At 38.5% G+C, this 20,050-nt stretch overlaps 1 protein-coding gene across 1 annotated transcript in view; it reads left to right on the forward strand.

The window, feature by feature from the left end:
• Positions 1–12,951: 12,951 nt before the first annotated feature.
• Positions 12,952–20,050, forward strand: part of LOC118165936 — an 81,844-nt gene continuing 74,745 nt past the window's right edge. Inside the window, exon 1 of the mRNA XM_035324356.1 lies at positions 12,952–13,289. The gene's annotated coding sequence lies outside the window, so the exon portion shown is untranslated. The remainder of the gene's footprint in view (positions 13,290–20,050) is intronic.

A 20,050-nucleotide genomic window follows, 5' to 3' on the forward strand; every position in this document is an offset into this window, starting at 1 on the left:
GAATGTTTTTGTGTTATTTTAGTCCTTCTTTCATCCCACCTTCATACAATTGGAAATTAGAATACAAGTCCAATGTGGCTAATATAGAAATTAACAATGAGGAATAATGTCCTCAGGACTGGTGGAAGTCCTAGTGACATTAATTACTTTGCTTACAATCCATCTTTCAAAGATTCTGTTTTTCAGAGCTCTTCCAGAATGAAATTCCTATACCTTGGGTCTGTTCCTCGTCAAAGGAGTGATCTTGGCTCTGATCGCTTCCAGCACCTTCTCCTTTCATGCTAGGGATAGTGACTGTACTATTCTAAACACAGAATGAATGACTGTCAAAGCACTGGGATACACCCAGAGATCTAATTGTCCTAGCTGAAAACTTGGCAAGAGCGTACTGCAGCCCTCTTCAGCCCTTCGTGTCTGGTTTTCTTCCCATGGGAAGCAAGGTGTGGGGAAAAGCGTGGAGGGAGCCAGGAACATTTGTAAAAACCTGTCTTGAAATGGGGTCAGGATGCAGACAGAGCCTGCAGCTAGACCAATGGGCTGGGAAGGGCTTCCAGACTCTGCAGTTTAGATATAGGAAATCTTGAATGTAAGAAAATACTAACAAAGTTAATGCTAGAAGCATGTACAAGGAATGTGACAGTTGGGAGTCTTTTTTAACAGAAGCAAAAGCTTATGGAATTTCATCAGAAATAGAAGAAGTCACTGTTTCAGTTTGTCTGTGGCTCACCATTTAAAGTTATCTCAGTAATGTGAGATTGTTTCATGTAAAACTCATGGGTTACCTTCCAAGGTCCTCTCACTTAGCATAGGGATTTAGTAACGGATCGCTTATGGAAATCAGGATTTGATGGAAAATGGAAGGGTGACTTAACAAGATAGAGTCTGATAAGCTTTGCTTCTTGAGAAATCATAGTATTAGCTAGATACATTTCCAAGTCAGTCAATGAGACAACTTCCATAGAGTCATTGGGATGCCAGATAATTCACATTAGTAGACTTGCTTTTTTTTTTCAAATCTAGGTCATATCAAGCATGGAGCAGCATGAGATTTTTTGTTAATCACACGTATCCTATTTCAGCCTCTCTTCCACCACCCTAACAATAAGGGAAAGGAAAAGCAGATCCGTGGCTAAGGGCTGTTAGATACATTAAACTTTTCTCTAGTAACCAGGTGCAGAATTCAGATGCAAAGCTACCATGATTCCAGAGCTTTGCTTCCAAAATCTGTTCAGTGCGAAATTCTGTCCCAGCAAGAGTGTTTCACTCTTTTGTAGGCCTGTCTGACTTTTCAGTAAGAATAATCAGACCTTTCAAAATAAATTACAGCATTCGGAAGCTATAAAGAACCGGCTTCTGCACTTCTGCCTCGTTTCTACCCCCCTTTTTGTTTCATGCTGTTCTTCTCGTTGATGCCTGACCAGAGTCAATTCCCGAATGTCTCATGTTTATTCACTAGGCTGCTGACGATAATCACAATGAAATCTCAGTAGCTTTCAGCTAGGGAAGTGTTATTTTTTCTGAAGGCATTTCTATTCCAAGTTACTGCATATGATATCTTAGGCCATGATCTTATGAACATTATACTTGATGCCAGGAGGAGTCAGGCTGGTGAAGTCAAGCACGTACATAAATGCTGGCAGGATTTGTTCTTTCCTAAGCATAACACTGTAATAATTTAACAAAGTATGTCACACATGTAATGAGTATTTATCAGGCCCACACAGAACAGCTGTTGGTATGTTAGAACTGTAATACATAAAATGTATCTGTGCCAAAACGTGTTTAAGTATGGCTATATAGGGCAGGTGGAGGCTTTTGGAAGCATCCAACATGCATTGTCTTTCCAAGTGAGCTAGAATACACTGCTGGTGTGTTTGTGTGTGATTAAAGTTTTGGGATTTCAGGACTGCATCTTGCCCCAGTTGCAGAAATAAAAATTATTCTGGGTTTGTTACAGTAAAGTGAGCTCCTGTCTGCCACCTTGTGTAACAATGTCTAAAATACAAAATTGGATATTTAGAGGAAAACTGGTAACAGTGGTAGTCTGCTTTTAGAAATAAGTGCTGTACTTTAGTATCACTGAGGGGTGGATTCCCTACGAAAAACACTCAACAGAACATTAGGAAGAAGGGCATGAATACACACTGTGAATCCATAATGATTAGGAAAATCAGATTAAGATATTCCTGCATAGTGAAGCAATAAACAAGACACAGGTAACCTACCATGCTAACAGATCAGTCCAGATCCTAAGTGAGAGGAACTAGAAGTCTGTCATTGCTTTCAAAAGGGATAAGGACATCCTATCTCTTTTCTCTGAATTGTTGGTAACCTTAGTTTCTTGTTCTCACAGTGGTGTGAATTTACCTCTGTCTGGGCTATTGCACTTAAGCCTGTGGTGCATAGGTTTAAAGCAATTTTCTCCCTGTTTTGCTCTAGGCTCTAATTTGTAAAACTTGTGAATTCTAACTGTGCAGTGCCACAGTGAGCTTCTGCTAATCTGCTCTTTATATCTTGCTTCCAAAGTAGTCTAGATGGTATCATCTGAGATCTTTTTTTCTTGTCCCCAAGATGCATTTCCTGCTTCCGTTGTTGTAGACCAATTGGATTCTGCACCTCTCTGTATAGCTGTGTTCCCAACTATTGGTCCTTAGAGCTACCGCCAACTTTACGTGAGCTCAACATCCAGGCAGAGATGTGAGATGCTCAGCTTCCTTGGCTCACACTGAAATCAGAAAAGGAGAAGGATTGGCACTCTAAGGCACAAGTCCATGAAGGCTGTTTAGTTCTCCAGACTTAAGCTTCTGATTCCCCATAGATTTCAATGATGAGTTAGCCATCTAGTTCTGAGTCGTTCAGACAACTTCAGCTCATATTACTTAAGTAATCTAGCAAAGGCTGTGGGACTGCTTGACTAAATAAGGTGAGGTCTGTGGCTGTATACTGGTAATATACAGTTAAACAAAGAAGCAAGTTGTCTACTTAGCTAAACTACCTTTGTTCAATATTTAAAACCCTTACCAATGCTTAAAAAGGCAATTAAATGAATGTAAAATCAAAACCAAGCTACGCTAAAATAAGAAAACTAATTACTGCTGTATTTCCTGGTTCCAAAGGGGAAAAAATTGCCACCAGATTGAAAGAACTATGAAAACTTTCTCAATTAATAAATTATTCCAAGATAATCTTGAAAATTAGTGTACTTACAATTTATCTTTAAAGATTTGTTTGTTTATAATGGTGATATGAAAGTATGTTGGCTTTTCTTATGTAATGTTGTTATACAAATATTTGTACATGTATGTAGTGGCATGTACAAGAAAATCTTTAGGGTGAGCTTTCTGTGACACCCCAAAGTTACACATCTACTCCAACCTCCTCATCTAGATTGCCTCATTAGTCAATAGAAATAAGCAACTCCAAATGTGTTTTTTGCCCTGCTATAAAAGATGGAATGAATCACAATTTGCAAGTTTTCTTCCTTCTGTTGTCTGTGGAGGGGAGTCTGGTCAGCCTGGCTGTTACCTCAGGCACATGACTTTTCAGCAACTGATGCTTGAAGGCAGAAAGACTGCACTTTTCTATAACATTAAGTCACTATTTTTTCCCAGACAAAGAATTCATACTGTTACATTGAAACCTAAAGCTTCTAAAATGCTAAGAAATCTCCACCATCCCTTCAACACAAGACTTTGGAAAGCTCTAACGTGATGTGGGAATAGGTTAAAATCAAAGGCTTGAAGATAAGTGTGTCTGTCCCCCAAATATAAAAGCTATAATTCCTGCTTGTATCCATAATCCTTGGTGTGAGTTCTGAAAAATGCAAGAAGATAAAATAGGAAAAAGTATTTAATTTATGTAAAGATGCTAGAATGGCTAAAAGATGAACAGAACCTTGTGAAATCAACCCCCTTAACACCAACCAACTTAATGAGCATTATCTCTGAACTGATCTATTCATTACTGCTGATCGAAATCTTGTACTTGCTGTATGTATACTGCCAGACATTCTACACCCCCAGAGTCGCCCTGTGCTATCATCCTACACTGAAAGTTTACACTTCCTCAGTCTGCTCTAGTTTATATCAAATGTAGATTATTAAGTTATACACAGGGGAACAGGTGGGTGGAGCAGCTGGCATGAGAAGTGAGCAGCCTGACAACAGAAAAAAATCAGGGTAGATTGCAGCACAAAATTTTTCCTAGGAAATTGCAAATTTTACAATCTGTTCATGAGAACTGATAATACAGCTCATGTGCCAGGTAACAAGTCTAGGAGACTCTAGACTTCACTGGAAGCAGACTATTCAAGACCTTCAAAGATCTTGTTAGTTTTGGCTTCAGTCTATTACGTTATATCATGCAATCCTACTCATTCTGGAAAGCGATTCTTTATGAATTTCATAAGGAGATTGAAAAGGTCACAGTAGTTTTCAGTCTTAATTAACTGACTGAATGATTTACTGTATTTCTCATTACAGATTAAGTTTTAAGGATGTCTCTGAACTCTTGAATTGTGTAGGACTTTAGGGGGAGGTTGCCTTTGATTCCATTCAGTGACATGACAACATCAGTTTGCGCTGGTTCTCACGTACCAGGTAAAGCAAGCAATCAACTTGATAAGCTCTTCTATTTTAGGTGCAGTGTGGAGGGTGACCTGGTAGAATGAAACATCCTGGATCCAGAAACACTGAACGTTTAGATTAGCATGAGCAGGCATAGCCAAGGAGAATGTAGTGACAGCCAGGACAATCTGATAAGGCCAAAGCGGCAAAGCTTCTACAGTAAGGAAGTAAGAAGATGGCTGTGGAGGAAGTGGGTAAGATGATGGAAGGGAAGTTAAACCACCAGGTTATTATCAAATACCATGGCGGCTTAGGCTGTATCAGTTACTAGGGAACCCAGACCAAAACAGCCTCTGGGTTAGGCTGCTGTCTTAGGAGACAGCAGAGCAAGGTCTTACCTCTGTGAGCTGTCTGTTGTCATGGTTCGTCTCTCCCATTTTAACTTGAGAAACTTTCTCATGAAAATTTCATTAAAGCACATACATTTCTGTGCAAAGTTGCAGTTCTGACAAATCAGCATTTTTCAATGAAAAGTGTTTAATCGAGGCATTTCCAGCCAAGTCTAATTATAGCATCCTCTTTAAAAAGGGTTTGAGACAGCACTTCAAAAAGAAACAAAATGAAACATCCATTATTGCTGAAGTTTTTCATATTACTCAAATTACAAGAAACAATTACGTATGTCGTAAATGATATCTTGATAAGCGTTTGACATGCCACTGAATAACATTTAGTGGTGTAAGTTTCTAACATGTCTCCTTTAAATTCAAACTTCCTTCTAGTTTGTATCTGAATTACAGCTGAACAGAAGCCAAGGTTCGTTTAGCATAAATTCAATTAAGAAATGTAAACATTTCTCTAAGCCCTTCTTTAGAGGGGAAAAGAGTGAAGAAAAAAAAAGTTGTCTGTGGGAAAGTTGTATGGAGACCACAAGGAGAGAGAGGTATTTTTCTGTGGAGGAAAGAAGCAGTAGTAACTTTCAACATGGACAAAGTGACTTGTTACTGGAGGCAGCAGGTTTCTTGCTTATGACAGAAGACAGCCAGTTGTGCACGAGAGAAAGGTAATTCAAGTGTTTGTACAGTCACAGGGAACAGTATGCTGTTAATGGCAGGAGAGCATGTTTAGCTTTTGGATTTTTTTGGCTGTTATGGAACTTGTAGTGAACGCTGGTTTCAAAGAAAAGTGTTTTTGTTGTTGACATGCTACTTCTCACAGGCTTTTGTAGAACAACTTGCAAACTCCTGCTATAACCTGAGAGCCCACAGTAAATTTTACAAGAGAACAGAGAAAAATATAACAATGATAATAGAAAATAAAGACAAAAAAGGCTTAGTAGAAAGTATGGAAGTTTATCTACAAGCTTTAAGGCATGCTTAATCTGGTAGCGTGGAGATAATGCAGGTTTAGGACCACTACAGTGGCAAAAACTGGATAGTACATGCAAAGGCCAACACATTTCTGACTCACTGTCTAGAGTCTGGTAAAGCAAATGGCAGCTGGTGGTGTTCTTAATATCAGCATCAGATCCAAGGAAACCAGCTGAAGCGTGTAGCTCAGAAAATTCATTACCCATTTTAAAAGTTTGAAGGGGATGTGAGGAAAGTTCAAGAAGAACTTTGGCTTTTGAACACTTAGGTCTTTCACAAGCTTTGGGAGCTGTATAGTCTTATATAATAGTGTATGCTGAGAATATTTACAGCTTAAAGGTCTTTTAAAAGCTTGGCTTACACAAGGGGTGGATTCCAAGCAAACTGACAAAATCCTCTAACTGAGATAGACAACACAACAAACAAACAAACAAACCACCCAAAACCAACTCCAATACGAATAGGTGCTTTGCTTGAAATATATATCTGCATTTTTTTTGTTTTAGTTAAATATATTGTTTGAAAAGGATGGGAAGCTTCTGCAAATGCCATCAAGAGATAATGATGTAAACTATGGGATCCCAACATTCTGGTTAGGGATGGACATTGATTTGGGGAATACAATGGCAAAATGAATCTGTAGTGCAGCACTTTTCTGCCCACGCTTGAAAGAGGAGGCTTATTCCAACGTGGTCTGGGAATAGGCTTTTTTCAAAATTTTTTAATTATGTTGTCAGTGTTGCTAGGATTAGACAGTATCTGGAAAGCATGGTCTGGGGCTTCTGAGAAATCTCAGCATCTGTATCTGTACTTGGGTGTCCAGCTGGAAGATAATTGCAGGCTCAAAATGTTGGTGTTGGGATGGTCACAATTATAAAGTCATTTTGAGCTGTAGGAAAGCTTTCTGTACGGGAACTGGCCAGTGGGCAGCATTTTACAGTATCTTCATTCATAAACCAATTCTGTTTTTTAAATGATTCCTGGGCAGCTACTCAGAAGAGCAAGATGGATATTATCACTCAAATGTCAGATGGATTTAGAAGATATCGGTATATTGTAGTTATCTGTTTTGTGGCATCAATGCTGTGTTAGCAAGAAGTGTTTTTTATCTGCTTTAAAATGTAACTTAACCAGAAAAAATTAATCTGAATCTAGATATGTATACTTCAGCACATGCCTAACCTCAGTGGAATTGTACAGAAACAGCTGAACCAAATCTGTTTGATAGCTCAGAGGTTTATTCTTAGCTTTTGAAAGGGTGGGGCTGGCTCATCTCTGAGGAATTTATTGTAGAGTTACTTTCATGGATCCAGAAGCAAACTGGCTTCTCACTGCTATACTGTCCCTCTCCTATATAGTGTTTTGATAGTAGTCCTAGCCCTTCATAATTCCTTGCATGTGGGTATCAGTTATTGCAGAGACAGACTCCATGAGGATTTGAGCTTGTTCGGGACTTTATTTTGGGATTACACAGAGAGCAGACATTTTTCAGAGAAACAGGGTGATCTTCATAAACAAGGCAGCTTTTGTTAATTTACTGGAACACAGCGTTTCAAGGTCCTTAAGTCAGAATGGAAAAGCAAAGCTCATATGCACGTCCATATAGACAGCGTGATATTTCCACACCATTAACAGCTCTTCAGAGCTCCTTAACACCACACAATGTTCATTTTCTACATGCTGACTATGTCAGTAAGAATTCAGCCCTTCAGTGCCACCCTCCACTGAAATCAGACTTACCTTTGATGGTATAAATAGGGCTTCATTTTCAAGAAGAGTCTGCTTCTCAGAAGAAATCCGTCTGTGAACCTGAGCATGTGCTGCTGATCTGTTTCGCTGGTACTCTGTTTAAATACAGTATAAATACATGCCTGAATCTTTCCTGAATTATGGACCTTGCTGTTATTGGCAAGAATAGCAGTTCTATTATTTTAGTATCCTTTTCTTTCTTGTGCTTGCTTTGATCTTCCAGATCATGCTCTGCTGTATCTTCCAGAAGGTTGTCTTCATTTATAGTTAACTGACCAAGCATTGTCAAAGCATAGTTGTATCCTTTCTGCTTTGCAGATGGGAAACTCAAACATCAGTAGAAGAGAATTGTCAATGGTGATGATGTCTTTAGTCACCTACAGAAATAGAAATCAGCCTTATATCTAGCCTGACATTATTAGGTGCTAAACGGAAAAGTGAGTTTGTCTATTTTGTGTCCTCAGATGAGGCAGGAGCCTTCGTGTTCCTTAACTTTATTTCCAGAATATGTGACTGTCCTTGATGATTAAAGCCCACACTTGAAGATTGATGTCATCTTTGGTCTTTTTTTGGCCACGATATTATGGCTGAATTTACTACCCTGTGCATCTTTTAGATATATATTTTGCTTTTTTAGGTTTTCAGTGTTGGAAACAGACATAGTATGGATGAAAATTGGCAGAAAAACATGAAAAGCTTCAGGATTTTGAGTCAGGTGGCAGAACATTCGGGAAGCTTCTGGCACACCACAGATGGTTGATATAAACTGTTGTGGCAGAGCGGCTCTGCCAGGAACCCCATGGAGTTTTTCTAAAGTAAACTTTTAAAAATACACAGAATATTAAAGCAGGAAAAAAATAATATCGTTTGAAACCACAGTTAATATGTTACTGTGCTGTTGTGCAGTTCCATATAGCCCCCTCCTTTTTCTCTTCTAGTTGTTTTGAGGTGGTATCCTGATTTTCCCAATTCCACCCTCAATGAGCTTCATTTGCTTTTTTTCAAACAAGTCACATAGTTGGTCTGGGGGATATAACAGACTAAATCAAGAGCTGAACCAAACAGCAAAGTTGTAGATACTTTCATATTTACAAATGAACCGTGAACAGTATTAAAGAGCAAGAGCATAGGTTTTATATATGCCAGATTAGAGGCTTGTGAAGTGCACTTAATAGAAATATTTTTTCATATTTATGTAAAATCTGTGTAAAACTTTGTATGTTTATGTATAAGAATATACACACAAGCATTATTTAAGATATGTTTTATTATATTAAGTAATTCAAGCAAGTATATCATGATATATAGTGTCAAACTCTTGGCAGAAGGATTGGGAATAAGAGATGACCCATTTGTCTAATACAAACACTCCAACATATATTATTTCCTCCTTTTTATTTTAACAAAGGTTTTTAGAGTTTTTTGTTTTGTTTTAACAAGGGAAAAAATGCTCTTAAGAGAAAAAACAACCTTCAGCTGAAAAAATTACAGGTACACAGACCAAATTAGATTAATAGAGTTTGGGATTTTTTTTTTTTAAAAAAAAACTTTTTAAAATATTAAAATATTGCTCTATTTCTGCATTTCTTGGAATTGTGATCAGTGGTGCTTGGCAAATCTTAGCTGACAACAGATATTTCAAGAGAAAACCTGTATCCATAAAAATTGTGTTAGATGTACTTCCCTTATTAGCTTTAGAAATTAGCATTTAGAGCTGTCAGTCAAAACATATATATATATTTTTTAAGTGATAAAGGCATCCCCATCTGTGATTCATCTCTTCATAATGATTCCTTTGTACACTACTGAAAAAAAGTAAATAATGTTTAGGCAGTTTAGATAGTGGCTAAAGATTTCCATCTCCAAATGTTTCTTTATTTCCAGTTCCAAATAATTTAGTTGTCAAAATAAGAGATTCACCTTTTGTACTTGCAAGACAATCCTCTAAAATGGAACAATATCCTCTCTTAAGTTCAAAACACTGCATATAATCTGTATTTTTCTACAGCATTTTGATGTGAAGTTTTTCTCAAGATTTCATTAAACTAGGTCATAACGGAGGGCAAACCGAGGTTATCTGGGCTAATTTGATTGTCTCTAAAAGTGATACATCTGTTGAATTTTCAATGAGTTTTTTTGCCCTTTGCACCTCAGCCTTTCAATCTGGTGAAAGAAGTAGTTGTTCTGTCTTTAACGCCAAGTCCCAGTGAAGTCAGAAGAAAAATTCCATGTGCTTGAGGCTGGGCTTCTTGGGTCAGTGTATATGGATTTGTATTGGGAATTAACTTATACATTGAGTAGAATAATTTTTGAGATTGGACTACATAGTACCCAGGGATACCTGTGGGATTTTTTTCCCCTTTGCTTGAAAAGAAGTCTAAGTCAGACAGCATCACGTATTGTTCTTCTAAGAATGGACACAAAGCTTTGAAAATCTCATAAATGCATTACTGAGGTAACATGAGGAGTTAAGGTTGAGGTAAAACTTGACTGATTACTAATTACATACAAGTAGCAGCAGTCGCATGCCTTTTCCATGGGATATGAGTGCTATGTCATGCATATTTGATTATCTTCTAGAATGGACCTGAGTAGGAAAAAAAACATACACTATTATAGCTACAGTAGCCTATTCTCATTGTAAAATTAGATCTAATCATCCTATGAATTACTACAATGTGCCATTTGTGGTGAATCTATATGTGAAGCCATATTCTTATGCTTCAGCTTTAAGACTGTTAGACTTGTATGTTATTTTTGTTGTTGTACCTTTCCACTACCACAGCAACAATTTCGCTATTCTCAGCTCATAGTAATTGTGAGAAAATCAAATTCCATCTGTTTTTGCAGAATGAAGTCTGAATAAAACTTCACTTGTTAAACATCACTTTTTTCCACTCCAAGGCTGGTTGAGTAAACTGGGGTCTGGTGGTATAGCACAAAGTAAACAAACTGTCCAGCTAGTGAGAAATACGCATGGTCACTCAGTGTCAAAATTAATTATATTGACTCCAGTTTTGCAGTATTAAACATTTATACACCTTGCAGGGGCACATGTGCAATTGTTCATTTCATTTATTCTGCATGGAGAACTTGAACAACAACTATATTTTAAAAATATGACCCTTGAATTTGCTAGCCATAACTAGCCAAGAACATTGATCTTTTCAGTTTTCATAGGACAAAACTGTCACCATTTTGTAGTGCGGAGCCTGGATGAGTTTTCATAACAATATGCATATTAAAAACAGAGTAAAGGAAGAAGGAAAAAAAAATTATTGTATAATTTACTCATGCAGTGGTGTAGCACTCTGTTGAGATCAGGTCTCTCAAAAGGAAATGTGAGAAATCTCAACACAGAATGAATAGAGTAAGTAGAATAAAATTAGTAGCTTTTGCTTACCCTGCAAGAAATACCTCAATTATTTTCTTTCTATCTTTTTGGTATGTAGTAAGTTAATTTAGCAATTAGGCAGATTTTCTATGGTGAAACCAGTATGTCACTTACAGAAACTACTCTTTGCCATGAATGTTTCTGAAAGCTCATTTGAGGCCTTGTGCTACACAGTTATAGTTCTCATCAGGAAATCTAGTTAAGTTCAATTTGAATAGTGTTTAGGAATACATAGGAGTAAGAGTTTTATTGTTACAAAAAAGGCAAAATGTAGCATCTGCATCTTTCCTCACAGTCTTCCTTTCTCCCTCTTTTGTCTGCTTGCTTTTCTATAACTTATTGTTATCAAATAACAACAGTTAGTTTAGTTCCCACTGCAAAAACTTAAGGGGAGATCTAAGACCTTTCTATTTGCTATGGATTCTTCAATCAAGATGACATGTCACTCACTGCTCCAGGCCAAGAGGATTGGCCTGGAGCAGTGATTTTGGCTGTTGCGTGCTCCTCAGGACACCTGATGCTGTAAACATTACTTTGTTTCTTCATGGGTGTTTTTTTCAGTGACTTTCCAGTGCCTTGGCTATTCCTATGAGATGCTCTTAGACTTTTCACCAGCATTTATGCTATTTGCAGTACCTGGAAGCAAGACTAAATTCTCTTCCTCATCTCTTTAGAAATGTACCGCTGAATTCAGTGAGAGCTCTGAAAACAGGATCTGTCTCTAAGACCTTGACAGAGCAAGAATTTCAGATGCAACCTGTAAAACTCAGGGAGGCCTCCAGTCTCCTTGTTTCACAGGCAAGTGAAAATCAGGATGGTTCTGCTCACCTATATTTTGCTGACTCTGTTTTGTACCTCTCCTCTCTACCGGTGGCAAAAATGGAAAATCAGGACTTAACAACCACTTATTTCATGGCCACTTCAGCAGGCCCATCAGAATTCTGCAGCTGCTCTCCATTCAGGGCTCATCAAACACCTCTCCCTTCACAGTTTCTCAAACGCCTCCACCTCAGCATTTCAAGTAACTCAAGCTGCTTCCTTTCTTGCTTGCTCTCCTGCTTGCATGCCAAAAACAGAAAGCCTTTATTAAGGGCTTCCCCGTCAATCATCCTGAAGGCCTCTTTGGAGGTCTGATTAGTATTTGCAGCCTATGTTCAGAAACAGGCTAAATCTATCTGGTACAATTTATACAAAGGGGGTATGAGGGAAGGGAACGATTTAACCAAAGGGTGAAGTCTTGTTTCTGTGCTGCAAAATATGTTATCATCTCTGTGAGCAGTGAGATATTTTCAGACTGTAAAGGGTTTTGCATGCAGGAATTTAAGATATGCTATGTCATTTGGGATTGTTAAGGCTTGCCTTTACAGCAGTACCTGAGAAGCGGGGTAAATTAGCCTGTGCTGGAACTTGAGGCTGCTCTGTTTGAACTGCTGCTGTGGCGTTGGTAATTTACAGTGGGCTTAGATGTGCCTACAGCCTGTACAATTGTACCAGTGCAGACATTCCCTTCATCTTTCTAAGCCCATACAGACCGGATAAAGCACTTCAGAGGAAAGAAAATGTCTTCCGTGACGTGGCAGGTGCTCTGGATCCCACACCTTATGATTTCACAAAAACATTAAAAATTGAATTCTGTTAATTCAGAAGAATGGAGAATGGTGAGTGCTGAATAAGCCTTTCAGAGGCAGAGCTGGAGGCTTGAGAGATAGACAAGGCATGGGGAGAAGAGCAACCATGCACTACCTGTCTGGGTAGGCTGTAGCTTGGCCAGCTTTACCTGCTAGACTTCATCCAACCAGAACTGAATGACAATGCACCTGGCTAACAAACCAAACAACAAAAAGCAAGAGGAACAAATGACTTATTTGTGATGCTGAAGGTGATCAGCTTGCATGCTGAAGGGTGAGATTTTATTTGGGTATACTTCTTTATTCATACAATCCTGGTTAATCCAATAACCTTACTAAAATTACACTTAGTTGAGTGCCTTATCTAACCTGTGGCTGCTGTAAACTTTGCTTAGAAATCAGGCTGCAGAAAGTTGATAGTTCCTGATTTAATTATAAAGCAGCTATTGGAGCAAAGTACACCGACCTAAGGCTGCCTGCCAGCTCCAGGTGCTGCTGAGCAACCTCTGCAGAGCCAGAGTGGTGGTGGCCGCGGGACTGCTCCTCGTCACAGCCACGCTCAGCAGAAGCTGGCTGCTGTCAGGTAATGGGGACTGTCACTTCTCCTTTCTCCAGAGGTTTAGCAAGCGGCTGAAACAAACGATTTGGGGAGCAGCATAAGGTTTGAACAGAACAAATAGTTGAAGAAAGAAGAGTGAGATGAGAGATTGTTACTCGGATACAGCAAGAGCCAACACAACAGAAGGAAGGGTTGGGAGGAGGGGCAAAGGCGAAACAACAGGAGGCATTTAAGGGCTGGAAGGATCTGTGTTTTCGGTGCTTGTGCACCTAGTGGCAAGGCAGTTCTATTCCATTTACGGATCCAGAAACACTTTCAGTATGTTATTTATACAACTCTTTTCTTCTTCCCCTTCCAGTCATTTCCTCTTTCTCCGGCTTTCGTGTTTATCTTTTATCATATCTTTTTTTAACTTTATTTTGGCCTTCAGAAGGAGTTTCTTCTGTTATATTTTATACGAAGTGAGGGCACTACTATTTTCAAGAAACAGTAATTCCTTTGAGGCAACAGGAGCACTTGATATGTCTGGTCACTATTGCTGATTCCATGCGTCTGGTGCCTTGCTACAGAGGTTGTTCCTTTGTCTGCACACCTGGAAGATTTTTCTTCATAATCACAAAGGCTGCAGACACTGATAGTAATGTTCCCTCATGAGCACAAGAAGCCTTCACAGGACCGTTCTTGATCAGAATACACAGAAAAAGAGAAGAAAAAAAAAAAAGTATTTTGTAGGCTGCTTTCTGTAGGAGTGCTGGTTTTAGTTCCATTTCAGAGATGGAGGGAGATGCTGTTGGGCTGCTCAGCTCAGTTTTTCCCTGTTTTTACTTGCCGCCCATGTGGCAGATTTATGTAGCTAAATTATTCCAGGGGGTCAGGCCACAGAAACAATTGATCATATGAATGAATATAAAGTGAACAAGCTAGTTTGTGCTGACTTTACCATGTATAGTTCAGGTAACTACAGTAGTTCACAGGTATATGAGTTACCCTAGAGGAGATAGTCTGGTTCTCAATGTATACTGTGGTGGAAATCTCTCAAAACATATCCCTGGAAGGAAATGCATCCTAAGGACATATGTATGAATGCATTTGCCATTACAGCAGGCTTTACAGGGTAACTTCTTGGTGATGCCTTGTTACTGCTTTGCAGCAATGAGCAATTATGCACACGAGATAGCTTGGTAGCTTTCTTTGCTGGATTTGACATCACCATTGCACTGATACAATATGAATTTTTCAGTCTTTGTTTTTTGACTCTAAAGCCTCTAATTTTTTTGACTGTTTTTGCTCCTTGTCATCTGTGATTACATATAAGGTTTCCTCCCTTGCAATTTTTCGTGACTTCCACACTGTTTTTTCCATGTATAAAATCCTGGTTCTGCACAATCCTTTTTCTTGTATATATGAGTAGGTGTGAAAAGATAAATCAGTAAGGCTTGGAAAACCCAAACCCATTTTCTATGGCAGCAATATTTAGGTTCACTGCCTAACTGTCAGATTTATTCAGCCATCTCCTAAAGCTATTTCAGTCAACTATAATTCTTAGAAAGATCTTTTGGAAATTATTATCTTTTACACGAAGCAAAAGAAATGTGAAGTGCTCCAAAAATATTTTTAGAGGACCCAGTATAATTAATATATATTTTAAATACCATTAAAGAAGCAAAGACATGTTTTTTCCTATGGTTTTGTATAACCTTATGTAGTATTGGAGCTCATTTCTTTTACTGTGTTGCTGTTACTTTTTAGCTATATTTATACTTGGCAATTAAAAGTATATATATCCGCAAAGAATAATGCAAGTGAAAGTGTCAAAAATACTGACATAATGTTTTAAAAAATTTCTGTTAAGGAAAATCAAGGAGAACTTGTTCTCAAGAATGAGAATTGCTACTCCTGGCTTTCCTTTGTTTGACATATTTTAGACCTAATTCAGTAGTCATTGACATCTGTGGATCAGGCTTTTTATATGTCATGGCATTCATTGAACATACTGTACATGTCTCTCTTTTTTTAAACTACTTGTCATACTACTGGCCCCATAAGATGATACGTTTGCTTCTCTTCTTTGGGTCTAGAACTATTTTTCTGTAACTGTTACTGAAGTGACAGAATACCTATATTTGGGACCATTCCAGCTAACTTATCTGAATGCATTTAAAGGGAAAGGCTTTATTCAAGAACAGTATCTGCCATTTGTAAAAGGTTATAAAATGGTGGAATAAAGAATTTGGGCAGTAATTTAAGTTCCCAGTGTGAAACTATGCTGTTGGCTGTTATGCAGATAGTTTAAAACAAACAAACAACAACAAAAAAAAAACCTGCTGTGGAAATGTCTTTTTAAATTTGGTGTTACTCCTAATTTCTAAAAGGATTATTACTAATCTTGGAAATTTGTTACATTATAAACCTTTTTAGTGGTTGATTCTGAACCTTCATTCTCCGTCATAGAAATTTTGGTTGTACAGCAAATAGAGGTTTGCGCTCAGACTGTGTCTTAAAATGACCTGAAAATCTATAGATATTTTATTTTTAATTTCTCAATATGATGAGCCAGCTGGCACAACTGATAGGACACTCATGTTGAGTTGTGGCTTTTCCAGAAGATTTCCTGTAAAACTGATCAGGGAGTATTGAGCTGTACTCAGCGAAGATGATTTCTATGTCACAAACCACTTTCAGTATATGGTATTAAAAACCTATCTGGTATTTTCAACTTGCTAAACTTTGAGATTCGTGGTTTTTTTTTTTTTTTTTTTTTTTTTTTTTTTTTTTAATGACATAAAACCTAGCAGTTTTGGCTCTAAATATTCAGCTGTAAGAGTAACATCTTTTCCCAGAGATCTTGTAAGTTACTCAAAAGCCAATGGAGTGCACTATTCTTTGGATTGTTAAAATAATTAATCAGAGTAGCAGATGTTCAACAAGTTACAAGCTATCATATCCTTGTGTATTACAGCTGCATGTGCAAGCCTAAAGAAGTGGACTGCATTATACTTCTTAGCCCCTTGTGAACACATTCTCAACAATAAAATGAAACAAAATTGAAAGAACTAAACTAAAGGGAATGGACAAAGTCTTATTACATATCTAGAACATGGTGATTGTAAAATAAATAAATCCTGTGTGCGCAAGAACTTTCTTACTGTGATATAAAGAGCTTTCAGAAGTGTATACATAACCATAATCCAACAAGGGCTAGATTCTGACTAGAATGTTTTGGATGTGTTTGTGTTGTCAGATGGATGCAGTTAGCTCTCCTCCCAAGGTAGTACGGGGCTGAGGTGATTTCAGGTGCAGTACAGCACCATGTACAATGTGGGTATGGAAAATAGTACAACAGTGTTACTGCAGTACTGTGCCCGAGATAGTAAGTCCTTCCTTTCAGCAGTCCTTTCTTGGGTGCAGTGCCATCAGGCAGAGCTATGCTGCTCCTAGATTTGCAGATGGCACATAAAAGCCTTCTTTACGTTGCACTGTCACATGCCATAGATGTGTTAGCTTGACTACTGCTAAATTGGGCACCTTAGTCCAAAATATAGGTATGAGAGCTAATCCCAGGACTGTCTAGATTTCTGTCGATACAGTCTGTGTCACACTTTTGCTTCTGGCAGTGCCTAGGAATTTCAAATCCTGACAAGTCTGGGCATTTTATTACTTGAATCTCACCACCACTCATGAAGTGGAAGTTTCTCGGCCTCTTTCACTCAGAGGCCAACACTCAGTGATGCCACGTTCAACACAAAGAGGCACATGGGCACCCCGGGTACTGTTGGTTTAGTGACTGGTCTGCTTGTCTGGGGTATGAGAGACTGCAGTTAAAATATCTGTCTGATCTGGAAGCAGATTGGAACATTAAATATTCATTAGACCCGAGTGAAAAAGGGAGAGAAAATGAATGATTCTATTTCAGTAGACAAGAGCTGGGGCACTTAACTGTGATATAAGAAAGTTATGGTCAGGTTTGTATTCCACTGGAACAATTTAGGGTAAGATCAGCTTGCACTTTCTATGATTTGTTTGTCTGTTCTCTCTCTGCTAAGTGTGAAATTTGTGCCTCTATTACATGTCCATGTCCTGTTCTTGCAGGTGTCTGTGGGAGTCTGCATTAGGTACTATGACAGTCTATAAAGTTTGTTGTCATGCTTTTAATATCAATCAAAAATCTATTTTCTCTTTATTTTTAATCAAATACTGCTATGCTAATTACCATCCAAACATTGCACTAGGTTATGTCCAGCAGGTTAAAATCTCTGTTAAATGATGGATTTCTGAAGATCTCTTAGATTCTTTTTACTTTTTTTTTTTTCATCTCCAGACTGAGGTCAATGCCTGTGATATTAAACGAAGTGAGTTTTGTTGAGAATCTTTAAGGACGTGAGAGCATATTAAATTGGCAGCCTTCCTACTGAGGGGAATTCAGTTCAAGGTTGTAGTTCAGTAGTTAATATCTTTCAAGGGAATAATTCTGTCTATATGTACCGTCGCCTCTCCCTAGATAGCCTTGACCTTGGCAGACAGAACAGATAAACAGCTGACCAACCTGAAAAGGCTCAACAGTACTTCATTCAGACAAAACCAGGAATTTGGACTGGGAAACTATCTTATACCACAGAAACTGTAAATGGAGGCTAAAATGCACCAAGCCAAGGACTTTTCCCAGTAAATGTTGTAGGAGAGAGTGCAAAAAAAAAAAAAAAAAAAAAAAAAAAAAAGTGTTGTTTCTAGCAACTTCCAAAAGGTCTCAGCTGTGGCAGGTGCATGTGAGCATGGGCAGCTTCCAACCAGACTGATAAACACAGCCGTTCTTGCATCTTTCCCGTTTGGTCTCATAAATGTTAGCAGTGGTACAATGGTAGGTACTTGTCCTGCAAATCCTCGCTTCTGTGTGTGCATAAAAATCCCCCTGGAGCAGCGGGGCGGGGGGACAGGAGCGGGGCCTTCGTGAGCCTGAAGGCCCACGAGCAGGGGAGTTACGGTGTCCCCCGCCAGTGCTGTAGGGTGGGACTCGGTGAAACCGCTGACTGCCAGAAGGTGGCAGCATTGACGAGGGAAAAAGAGCAGAAAACACGAATTAAGGTAAATATTGATGTACATACTGGCTTTTTTTACATTGAATAAAAGCATTATGGTACGAAGTTAATGGCAGTACAACAATTGAATGCGAAGCAAATCTTATTTTGGCTTTGTCGTTCTTGATGAGCTAGCCAGAGTTGAATGTTGTAGTATTGTGAAATGAGGCAGGATTTTCTGAGGTGGCCACCTAAACACTGCACAAATGTAATATTTGCACGGAGTTCATTCCTGGTGAATACAGTTACTACAATCATGTTGGTGACAAACAGATGCCCTTATTTTGCATTAAACTTAACTTCTCACAAACATAGGCTATGGTGAGACCTGCTGGTCCAACAGCAGGCTCAATCACGTGATTTTGTTCACATCATTGTGAGCTCTTAGATTCACTGTGGCCTGCTTACACTGTAGGTAGGAAGGTTTTGTATTTGGCACTACTGGACTGTGATGTGTTTGGTCTTATTGATGCCTGACTGATCAATAGTAAATGTTGAAAGCCTTGAGATTTGTGCAGAGATGGTAGAAGTGTCCCCCTGCAGACTTGCTCTGTAGTTCATCCTAAACCTATTCAACGTAGACTTGCATGTGAACAACATGCAAGTAAACAAGAGCTTGCACTCTTCTACTAGGGGGAATATGGTATTTATCTAATTTTCACTGCAACATCTTGGAACAACAAAGCATTTACGTTTATGGCTGAGGTAGATGGTTGTTGAATGTAGCCTTCAGGGCATATGTACATGGAGCATAAATTTCTCTTAAAGAAAGAAACATTAATTTTGCTTTTATTGTTCTGAAAGACACTTCCTAATTGGGAGCCAGCTGTAACAGGCAGTGCGTTCACTTCCAAAATTTGCAGACAGGTAACACAAACACTTTACCATTGCATTACTATTTTCAAACTGTTCACTCAGTGACCTGAAAATACATGGCTTCAAAAGACTGTTTGGGTTAATGAAATCAGGCTTTTGGATTAAATCAATAAACTTGCATTTATATATTTATGGCATTTTACAAGAAACACGTACAGAAGTCAACCAGCCTGGTTGTAATGTTCCCCTCAGTTTGCAGGGTGAACTGCATGTTTGAGTGCAGCACACTCCCTCCATCTACAAACCACCAAAATAGTTGGCTGTCGGTGAGCTGGCCTAGTGGTATCTGTCCTATGTTCTTCTGGGCTGTTCATTTTTTATGCTAGCAGATGTTAAAAGAAATGCTTGTTTGCCTATAAGCAATGCCTCTCTATCCTTATGTGCAATAAATATATGGTATGGAGGAAGTTCCTTACTTCCTCATTGCATCATCCCTCTATTTTCATGGTTCAAGCCTTGCATTTTGTGGTGCAACATTTTACAAAGATTCATTGAAGAGTAGTGTCTCTGCAAAATACACTATCTTGTGGAACACCAGGACGTGTCACTTAGAAAAAAGGAACTGAAGAGGTTAAACTCAAGACATGACTAAGTGAATGCATACAGCTATTTAATATGTTCAATTATGTTTTTGATTTATCCACTTTATATGCTCTTCGTAGTTGGTATAGAAATATACATGACTGTCTTCTCTTCCTTTCTCTGTGTTGTAACTTCAGTAAAATGGCTCTCGCACCTGAGGCTAGCAGTCACATCTCTTCTGTTCACTTCAGTGCTTCTTTTATTTATTAAATTTACTTTTCTCTTTCTTGTCAGAAGCAAATGAGCTATGTTTTT

The sequence above is a fragment of the Oxyura jamaicensis genome, chromosome 4, assembly GCF_011077185.1.
Source record: "Oxyura jamaicensis isolate SHBP4307 breed ruddy duck chromosome 4, BPBGC_Ojam_1.0, whole genome shotgun sequence".
In the NCBI taxonomy this organism is placed as follows: Eukaryota; Metazoa; Chordata; class Aves; order Anseriformes; family Anatidae; genus Oxyura; species Oxyura jamaicensis.